Below are 10493 nucleotides of genomic sequence, written 5' to 3'. Positions count from 1 at the left end.
AGGGGACTGTCTTTAGGCCGTAAATATCTGGGGATAGAAAGCCACAGTAGCCATTTCTGCTCACGCTATCAGCATCTACAGAGACCTCTGCGAAGGCTTTGCTGTGTTCCAATGGGTCTGAGGCCAGGGTTCTTGACATGGCTGTGCCTCTGTTACCCCTCATTTACACATTTACCTCACTTTTACTTCCTCGGCTCCCCACACCAGGCTGTGGCTCTCCTCACCATCCCCCCCTTCTCCTGCCTTCTGCTGCTCATGCTTATCTCAGCAGCTTCCCCACCTCACCTGCCTGTTTCCACCTCCAGACACTCTTCAGAACCTCTCACCTCTTCTGCACTTTCCACTGCTTGTCCCTGTCACCACCGTCTCCTCTTGGTGTTACCAGCTCAGCCAGCTCTACCTGTGATAAAGAGCTCAAGTAGGAAAACGCCATTTAGGAGAAGTCTCTTATTGGATTCAGTGATTAATTCGCAGGCAAGGGGTGGTGTTAATCGCAAAGATTGGTGGAGCAAGACTCAAATCATCATGACAAGATTAATTAAAGCAATTAATCAAAGATAGCTTTTTTATTCATGTACACAGGCTGTCTCCCCCTAAAGTAGAATTCAAGACGTCAGCATTGGATGTGAGGAAGACAGGTTTTTATAGCTCAGGGGCAGCAGGGTTTCCAGATGGGGGACTGGAAGGGGGCAAAATAGGCAGGGCTCAGAAGTGGGACCTAACAAGGTGGTCATAACAACCTTTTGAAGCAAAGGTGGGGTTTCAAGATGATTATAATAACTTGGTTGTCATTTCCTGGCACAGGCGGTAGAACCATTTGTAGTTGAGCTTACAGGTGAGTCACAGCCCAATCCTTGAGGAACAGAGGTTTAATCACAAACAGGAATGAGCTTGGTCTATCTTTACTATAAGACGGCTTTAAGCCTAAGATGGACGCAGGCTGGTTTAGCAGCAGCACAGCTATTTCAAAAAGTAAGTTGAACACCTGGAAAGGTGTGGTGGCGTGAGTGGTATGCAAATAAAGGCTTGAATTTGGACCAATCACAGAACAGCTTCTATTCCCACCAACCACTGGCTTCTTGCTGGTTTATTAAGGAGAGACTCCACCTCCCATCTTCATTTAAAGATATCTTTTCTCATTTGTAAAATCTATATTTAAATATAAACACACACACACACACACACACACATATATATGCGGAACTTGGAAGAACCTGGGGACTATGGGTGGTTAGGAGGTCCAAGGGGAGGAGGGAACAAAAGAGGATGATGGGGAATATTTTTTCTCAATGCAGTATGTGTACGACATGAAAGCAGAAGAGAGACTATTTGAGAATTACAAAACCAGAAAGAAACTGCAAAAAAGGACAACAGAATATGAAGAATGCGAGCAAGATACAATGATGTTCACATGTGAAAATGTGCTGCCAAGTCTGACAGCCTGAGTTCAGACCCCAGACCCACACTGTAAGACTGAACTGACTCCCACAGGCTGTCCTGACCTCCACGGCACATACGTGTCCACACACAGAGAGAAAAGAAACCAATGAAATTATTTTTTAATTTTCAAGGGAAAAAGGGAGAGAATGTCATAGGGAACCCGGTATCTTACGACAGTAAGATTAGCTTTAGGAAAGAACCATGAAGATTAAGGTAGAGAGCCTCCCTAAGTGTCTTTGCTGGCCCCCACTCTCATTCATAGACAAGTGAGTCCAGCAGGAGAGGGATGTGGCAAATCCCTCTCAAACGCTGCCATGGGAAAGGCAGAGACTCCCGGCAAACAGCACCCTGGCCTGCGTCCAGCAGCAGCAAGGCCATGTTAATAGCTTGTGCTCTGGGAAGATGAACTCAAGATGTCATTTGACTTCTTCAGTCTTCCTGGCCCAGAGCCAGTGATCCTAGCCTAGCCAAGAGAAAAACACCAGATGTCCAGGCATGGGTAAACCTACAGCCCCAGTCGGGAGGAGGCTGAGGCAGGAGGATCACCATGAATTCAAGGCCAGCCTGGGCTAAATAGAGATAGTCCTAAAACACACCCAGCCAGTGCTCCTCAAAAACAAAGCAAGGTGCAGGGCGTGGCATGCTTTGGGAGGCAGAGGCAGGCGGACATCTAAAATTGCAAGGCTAGCCTCGCCTACAAAGAGAAGTCCAGTACAGCCAGGGCTACACAAATAAACCCTATTAAAAAACCAAAACCAAAATACTGCCCCAGCCCTGGGAAACTTCAGCAGAGACAACGGTTGGAGGTCATTTGCTGTCTTGGAGATGACACTGGAACAGAGAATGGATATCAGGTCACAGCTGGGAACAAATGCAGCCTTTCATTAATAATAATAATTTTGAATCACTAAGTTCAACCACTGTACCAACGCACTGAAGTGAGACGCTGACAACAGGACCCTGGGAAGAAGAGGAGAGGAGAGAGTTCTAGCCATCTACTTAGCTTTCCTGCAAACATAAAACTGTTCTGAAAAACAAAGTCTACTAATGAAAAGAAAAATAATTCTAAAGAGAAGATTGTTTACTTGTGTGTGTTTAGTGGGGATGAGAATACAGTCTGAATACAGCTGAGAAGCCACTGTCCCGACACAGGCCTCTGTGGTTCAGGAGAAACCTCTGAGCTGTCAGAAGTCCATGAAGAGAAGTGGACTAAAGCTGTCACTAATGTGACCACAAAATTATACAGGTACCCCTAAACCAAAAGCATTTTAAATGAGGACTCTGGTAGAACACCTCGGACGGATGGATGTTTTCACTGTTCATGTGGAAAAGGGAAACAACAAAAGCAATTGACAAGGACCAGGTCTCAGTTGAGAACACAGAACTGTGGTCAGACTGTGGAAAGGCAAAGAACATCTGAAGAGAAGAGGACGGGCTTGAGCTTATAAATACTGGTTTCTACCCGTCCCTGTTCCTGATAACTATTCACAAAATACCCACTGACTGACTGCTGGCTTCCTTCCTACAACAGCACTGTGTGCTGTATGGCTGCAGCACCTGCCAATAAAAATCTGATGGCCTATAGCTTACACAGGAAATAGGAGGCAGGACATCTGGTAGGCAGAAAGGATTCTGGGATAGTGCCAGGAGCTATCACCCTTGAGTGGCGGTAATCAGCAACATGGCAAGATGTAGATTAGTATAAATGGGTATTTTGAGCTATGAGCTAGTCTGAGAAGCCAGCTATATGGCCTAGGTATTTGCAAATATATTTTGAGTCTCATAAGTCATCATTCCAGGAGCTTGGGACCAGGAGGAAAAGCTGCAATGCACTGGTTACAGGAACCCCAGGGATCCAGAATCAGTTGGCACTCAAGCCCTTCCTGTCCAGTGGCACAGTGTCCACATTTATCCTGTGTGCTTCCTCCTCTATATAACCTTCTCTAGATTGGGTATGATACAGAATGCAAGAAATAAGATTTGCTGGGAGGATAGCCAGGTGCATGCTTGTAATCCCGGCACTCTGGGAGGCAGAGGCAGGAGAGGTTCTCTGTGAGTTCAAGGCCAGCCTGATCTATAAAGCAAGCCCAGAACAGCCAAGACTACACAAAGAAACCCTGTCTCAAAAAACAAAGCATACAAACAAACAAAGATTTGCCAGGAAAGCCTTGTCTTCAATCTCAGCAGAGGATGCAGAGACAGGAGAGGTTCTCTGTGAGTTCAAGGCCAGCCTGAGCTCCCAGCCAGCCAAGACTGCATGAGACTACAAGATGAGACGCTGTCTGAAAAAAAAAAAAAAAAAAAAAAAAAAAAAGCGTTGGGTGTGGAGGGGCCTTCAATCTCAGCACTCAGAAGGCAAAGACAGGCGGATCTGAGTTTGAAGCAAGAGCTTGTCTAAAAAAGAAAAAAATGAGAAGTAATCTAATGACTCATTTTCAAAATAAAAATACTTTGAGTCAGATTAGGTCCAAACATAAATAAAAAATACTGACCCTTGTTGACGCCTGCTAGCTGAATCCTTGCTGGAGCCTGCTAACTTAGCTATCACCCCAAACAAATTCTGCTAAGCCACCCAAACTATAAGTTTAGAGTAGACAGTTACAGCCAAGCTTCCCTGCAAGCCATGCACCCAATAAGCTTTAAAACAAACAGGGAATAAAACATAGAGAAAAAACTAGTCATAGTTTTGTTGAGGAAAAAAAAAAATAGTGACAGAGGGAAAGATAAGACCTAGATGACCTATAGACCTAGATGACCTATAATATTGTCTTGATGAATTGCTCAGGCTGCAGAGATAAGTACAGTGGTCACTATGCTGTTAGCTCCACAGGCAGAACAGGTAGCCAGTGTGTATGTTCAAGGCAGAGGCTTCCCAGAACACATCCAAGCCATCCAAAGCCATGGGTTGGGGTTCAGTAAGTCTGAGGGGTAGGAGAGCATTCCAGGCAAAGGCCCATCCCCACTGCTCTTGGCCCCACCCTTCCCCGGCTCCCAGGAGGATGTCTCACCACCTCACCCAACCACGCCCCTCCTCACTCTGATGCAGCCTTTCTGTCACCAGCCTCCACACTGAGGTGACTCAGGCAATGAGGGTCTTTGGCCAGTCTGGGAGAAAAGTCATAGCAGAGCTGCTTTAGAAGCAGGCTGTGAGGTGTGTCAGTGCAGGCTGCAAGTGATGCCAGGACGGGGCAGACGCAGGATGCCAGCCAGATGTGCCAGCCGAGTTGGGGCACGCTGTTTTGGGAAAGAAAGCTTGTGGACTACTGGAATGGGTCCTAGAAAGTGACATCTGGGTTCTGCTCTGAAGTTACCTGAAATGTGACCCAACTTTGCCACATACCTTCTCCAGAGCCATGCGCATCAGGAAGGGGACAACTGGACTGAGCCCCAAGCCCTGTGGTTACACCACCTAACTCCCTCTCTACCAGGAGAAAAACCCCAGAAAGCCGCACACACTCACTCAAAAGTTATCTTCCTTCCAAATGCAAAGGAACAGCAGCAAAGGAAGACGTGAGCCCGGCAGGTTGGGTCATATCTATCGGCATTGTGGTCTCCAGCGCTAACAGGCCTCGGCCCTTCTCCTCCGTGAGCAGGTGACTGAGAGCCAGTTGACAGGCTTAGGAAGGCGTCTCCAGTCTGTGTTCCCTGTTCTGCCCCTGGCTTGGTTCACTGACCTCTTGGACGGTGCAATCCGGGGAGCAGTGCGCATCTCTGGGCTTTGGGTCACTCTCAGGTGACCACAGAAGGTGCTCCCTGCTTGGTGTTCCTGAGCCACACTGATGAGCTCACCGAGCCTGCAGCCGGTGACCCTGCATTCAAGGCTCAGGGCACATTCTTCTTAACCTGTGTTACTTAAATTTATGACTTAAATTGCACCAGATGGCTCCTCTGGTGCCATTACCAGCAAAGTTAGTGCCACGAACCCCCAATATCATCCAGAGATGCAACAAACTCCTGTGTGTCAGGCTCAGGAAGAGGCCCTCATCCAAACTCTGACCCTTCATCTCAAACTGCACTGGGCATTTGCAACATTAAGAACTATTTGTGTTCTCTGCTAACCAGATTGAACCACTTCACTGAGGAAAGCTTCCTGACAGACTGACCTTCCTCTCCTCCTTGTTCCAACTGGAGTAAGTCCTGGCCTTGCTGTCTCCCACAGGCCAGGGTCCAGAGAAGACCACCATGGCCTTGTTTTGGAAGCCAGGGGCTCTGTTACCCTTTCCTTTTCTTTGTGGGAGGGGATACAAAGCAAATAAAGTGTCTCCTAAGTAAGTAGCCTACTACTGAGTAAACCCAAGATAATGTGTGTGTGTGTGTGTGTGTGTGTGTGTGTGTGTGTGTGTGTATGTGTGTGTGTGCGCGTGCAGGAGCTCAGAGAAGCCAGGGTATCAGATCCTGTGGAGCTGGAGTTACAGGTAGTTGTGAGCCGTCCAGTGTGGGTGTTGGGAACCGAACTTCAGTCCTCTAGAAGAACTGCAAATATTCTTAACCCTGTAGTATTCCAGCCCTGTCCTGTTTAAAAATGAAAGCTGTGTTCACTCTCTCAGGGTTGCAGAGTTCACACAGCTCTTGAGGGTAACAGTGGGGTAGCAGGGCAATCCATGCATCGGTTTGTTAAGGAGGAACATAAAGATGAGTAAGAGGAAGACAGCTTCCCGCCTGAGAGATGACACTTCTAGGTATGAACGAGACTTTAAAGAAGTTTGTCTCTGTGGTTCCCTTTCCATCCTGGCTGTACCTGAAAGAGGCTGAGGTAGGTAGGACTGTTTGAGTTTGCGGCAAAGCGAATCCCAGACCAGAGCCACAGTGTCTTAAAAAACCCCAAAGGGTTGTGGGGAGCAGAGCTCTTTATCCGAGTCCCACACCCCTAGCTTCCACATCCACATATGTGGCTGCTGCCATGGCAACAGCGACCCCAGCGGGCTGCACTGTGTGCCTTCCCACCAGGCACTGCAACACGTAAGGAGCAGACAGGAGCGCATCCATCTTTCCAGAACCCTGCAAAGACATTCTGTCATAGTCTGAGCTCAGGAAGGAAGAAACTGAGGGACGAAGGAGTCCAGACAGCCAGGAAGCTGGAGTCAGTCTCTATATGCAAAAACCTACCTGGAACATCCATGTTAGCAGCTGCTGAGTCACCCCATCTCAGCCTGCTCAGGCTAATTCTTCCCTGCTGTGAGGGCTGGAGTCTGTGCTCCCAGCAGCTGCAGCAGCTCCTGTGCTTAAGGCAAGGCTTCATTGCAAATGACTAAGTTTTGAGGCACACGCTAAGAGAGGCAAGGGGCGGGGCCCGAGAGATGGGTGAGGGGTAAGGCCATTTACTGCTCTTGCAGAGGTTTAGTCCTCAGCACCCACACGGTGGCTCACAAGCATCTGTACCTCCAGTTTAGGGGTGCGGAAGGTCTTCTGACAGCTGTCTCCTACACACACACACACACGGTCTGCACACACACACTCAGGCACACAAGAAATACAATAAATAAAATAAAATATAAATAGTCTTTAAAAAGAGACCCAAGGCTTAACGGGAGCTAGCTCAGTCAGCAAAGCATGTACCTTGCCAGCACAAAGACTTGAGTTCCAGCCTCAGAACCCGGGTAAGACTAAATAACAACCAGACCTGGTGGTGCCCGTTTGAAATCCCAGTGCTGGATAAGCAGAGACAGGCAGATCCTTGGGCTTACTCCCAGCCAGCCTTGCCTACTGGAGAGTTCCAAGCCAGTGAGAGATCCTAGCTAATGGATTCCATACAGCACCATGAACACACACACACCACACCCTCTCTTTCTCGCTCTCTCTCACCTCCACACCATCAGACAGTTCTATATGGAATACAGTATCATTGAATGACTTTAGGAGATTTGGGACCTGACTAAGGGACTATTAAATTCCTGAAAATACATTTCACTGAGATTTGGCAAGAGGTATTTACCTAATTCGGAGCCGCATTACAGCTCGTCATTGCGACTACCGTAGCAACAGCTTCAGTGAGTCCTCCATCCACCCACTGGGCTGAATCACAGGGACAAGCCAGAGGGGCATCCTCCATGACCTGCCCAACTGCGGCCAACGCAGAAGTCTGTGGGTAGTTCCAGAACCATACATATATACGGTTTCTCAAGACAGGGTTTCTCTGTGTAGCCCTGGCTGTCCTGGACTCACTTTGTAGACCAGGCTGGCCTCGAACTCATAGTGCCTGCTTCTGCCTCCTGAGTGCTGAGATTACAGGACTGTGCCACCACACTGGATGGATTTTCTTTCTTTATAACAAAAAGCCAGGAAAGCCAGGGCAGAGAGAAAACTTGTCTCAAAAAAGCAAAAACTGAAACAAAACAAAACAACCTGACGACCTGAGTTCAATCTCTAGAACCCATGTGATAAAAATGAAAACCAATTGTCCTCTGATGTTTCACATGCAATCTTAGCAAATCCATAAACAAATTAAATAAGATTCACCTTGAAGAACCGCCTGAAGTAACAAGCACTTACTGGTAAAAGCATTGTTACTTTTCTGGATTTGGAGACATCTGTGATCTTTTTTAATTGTTTTCAAGTTTGTAATTTGTTGTAATTTCTTTCCTTATTCTAAATAACCACTTTTTATGTCTGATTTTAAAATGTGTAAGCTGATCACTTTTAACTTCTAGAAATGTGTGTCCACCCTGTCTGTATTTCATGTACTTCTTTTTAAAAAAATGTATTGTACTTATTTATTTGTGTGTGCCTGTGTGTGCAGGCACAAGTAGATCAGGACACACATACGGAGGTCGGAGGACAAGTTTGGAGAGCCAGGTGTCGAGCTTGGCAAAGAGCCCCTTTACTCACTGAGCCATCTTGCCAGCCCTTGTGTATTTCTTACTTTGATGGGATGTGTCCCTCAGTATTTTCCTATGAAAAACTGTATGGAACACACCTCCAACCCCTCTATTTTTTTCTGTCTTACCACTTACAGCAGTTTTGCCGGGCCTATAATTTTAAGATGTTAAATTCTTTCAGGGCTTTTTAATAGAACTCTTTATATTCATTCTGTGAATGGTGTTTTGGCATATGCATGTACTGTGAGATGACTGGATCAAGCCGGCTGACATTTGTTTGCCTCACAGACTTACCTTTTTATGTGATGAGGGCGTTTAACACCTTCTGTTGCAGCGGAGAGATGGCTTCGCGGGCAGAATTTCACGGGCACTCTGCGCTCATAGCGCACTGCTCATTTGCATGCCCGTCTGCAGTCATACCACACCGTAGCTTTGCAGTAGTTTTTGTTGTTGTTAATTAATTAGTTCAATTTGCACCTTGGTCATAGGCCCCTCCTCCACCTTCCCAGTCCTCCAGCTTCCAGGGTTGCTCTAGAAAAACAAATCCAAGCCACCTTCAAGCTTGTTCTTTTTGGTAAGGCCTCTTTTTTCTTGCCTCTGGAGTTACAGAATCTATCGGAGGTTTCTAAAATCTGTGGGTGTCTTGATGAGAGGCCATGATATTTGTTGACACAGCAAATCTGGAAGTTCATGGCACTGTTGCCTGGGCAGGACTGAATAACATTGTTGGTGGCCTCTTGTTTTTCTGCTCTTTCCAGGGAACCTGCTGAAATTCATGACCTGCAGCTCAATATTCTTCCTTCAGGGGTGTGTGTGTGTGTGTGTGTGTGTGTGTGCATGTGTGTGAGCGCGCGCTGCACAGGCCCTCAACCACTGAGATACACACCCAGAGTCTCTGCTTGTTTTAAAAATATATACTATTGTTGAGTTTTTTTCCCCAATTTTTTTCTTTTTTCTTTTTTTCCTCCAAGACAGGGTCTCTCTGTGTAGCCCTGGCTGTCCTGGACTCACTTTGTAGGCCAGGCTGGTCTCAGACTCACAGAGATCTGCCTGCCTCTGCCTCCCGAGTGCTGGTTTTCCAACAGTTTTTGTTTTCCTCTACAGAAAAAAAAGTTTAGCTGGTAGTGGTGGCCCACACCTTAAATCCCAGCACTCCAGAGGCAAAGAGGTAGATCTCTGCGTGGTAAGGCCGGCCTGCTCGACAGGGTGAGCTCTACATAGTCAGGGCTGCACATGGAAACCCTATCTTGGAAAAAACAAAGAAAATAATTTCCTCTCAACAGTGTTTTACTACAGCCTGTTTCTGTTCCACAGATAGAACGCCACAACGACTCGCTAAGAGAATAGCAATCTCTTTGTCTGGCTTTGCTCTTCCGTCTGCTCCTGTACAGTCTTTTCCCACCATGTTACATTTTTTTGTTTGGCTAAAGTTTTCCTCCGATGGCTGATGCGGTCAGAGTTTAGAAGTGAGAGCTGTATTGTGGGTGGATCGGGGAGCTAGCAGGAGGAGCTCCCAGGAGGAGCTGGCCAAGGGCCCGTCAGCATCGCCAGCCTACCCAGATTCCCAGATCTTTTCCGGTCCAGCAGGGAGGATGAGTGCTTGGCAGGCCCTGGACTCCCAACATTCTAGATATACACATTTTCTGAATCTTTCTTTAGATCACATCCCAGGCCCTCAGCTACATCAGCAGCTCTGGGCACAGATCTCAAGGATTCTGTGTCTCCACGAAGCAGCTGCTCAGCCAGGAAGAAGGCAGGAAATGGTTCCAGAAGCTAACTATAGGACTTCTCTGCAGCTCTCTCCCAGCCTTCTAGCTGAGCTCCGGCTAAAAACACCCCCTCACCACCAGTTTCAGAATTGGAGCTGCCATTTCCTGAGTGGGTTTTCTTTCTCTTTTCTTTTCTTTTGAGGATTTCACAGTGTAAATCCCAGTATCACAGTGTAAATCTCCCCCTTGCTAGAGGCAAGGTTCTACTTTCCCTAGGCTCCTAAGGCATTGACGGCCTGTTCATTCTCTTTCCAGCCTCTAGGATCAATTTGCTGCTGTGTTTCTTTTCTCCCCATCTGTGTAAACATTTGTGCTCTTAAAATCTCTGTTCTTTTAGTCTCTATAAACGAGTTTCAGGAGAAGTCAAAATGAGGTTCTATCACTTTGTTTTCTTACCTGAGACAGAGTTTCACTACGTATAGTCCAGGCTCAAACCTGCATCAGTCTCAGCATAAGCAGCTACACACAG

This window comes from Psammomys obesus, unplaced genomic scaffold (assembly GCF_907164565.1).
Source record: "Psammomys obesus unplaced genomic scaffold, mPsaObe1.curated_primary_1811, whole genome shotgun sequence".
In the NCBI taxonomy this organism is placed as follows: domain Eukaryota; kingdom Metazoa; phylum Chordata; class Mammalia; order Rodentia; family Muridae; genus Psammomys; species Psammomys obesus.
This window is presented reverse-complemented; position numbering follows the sequence as displayed.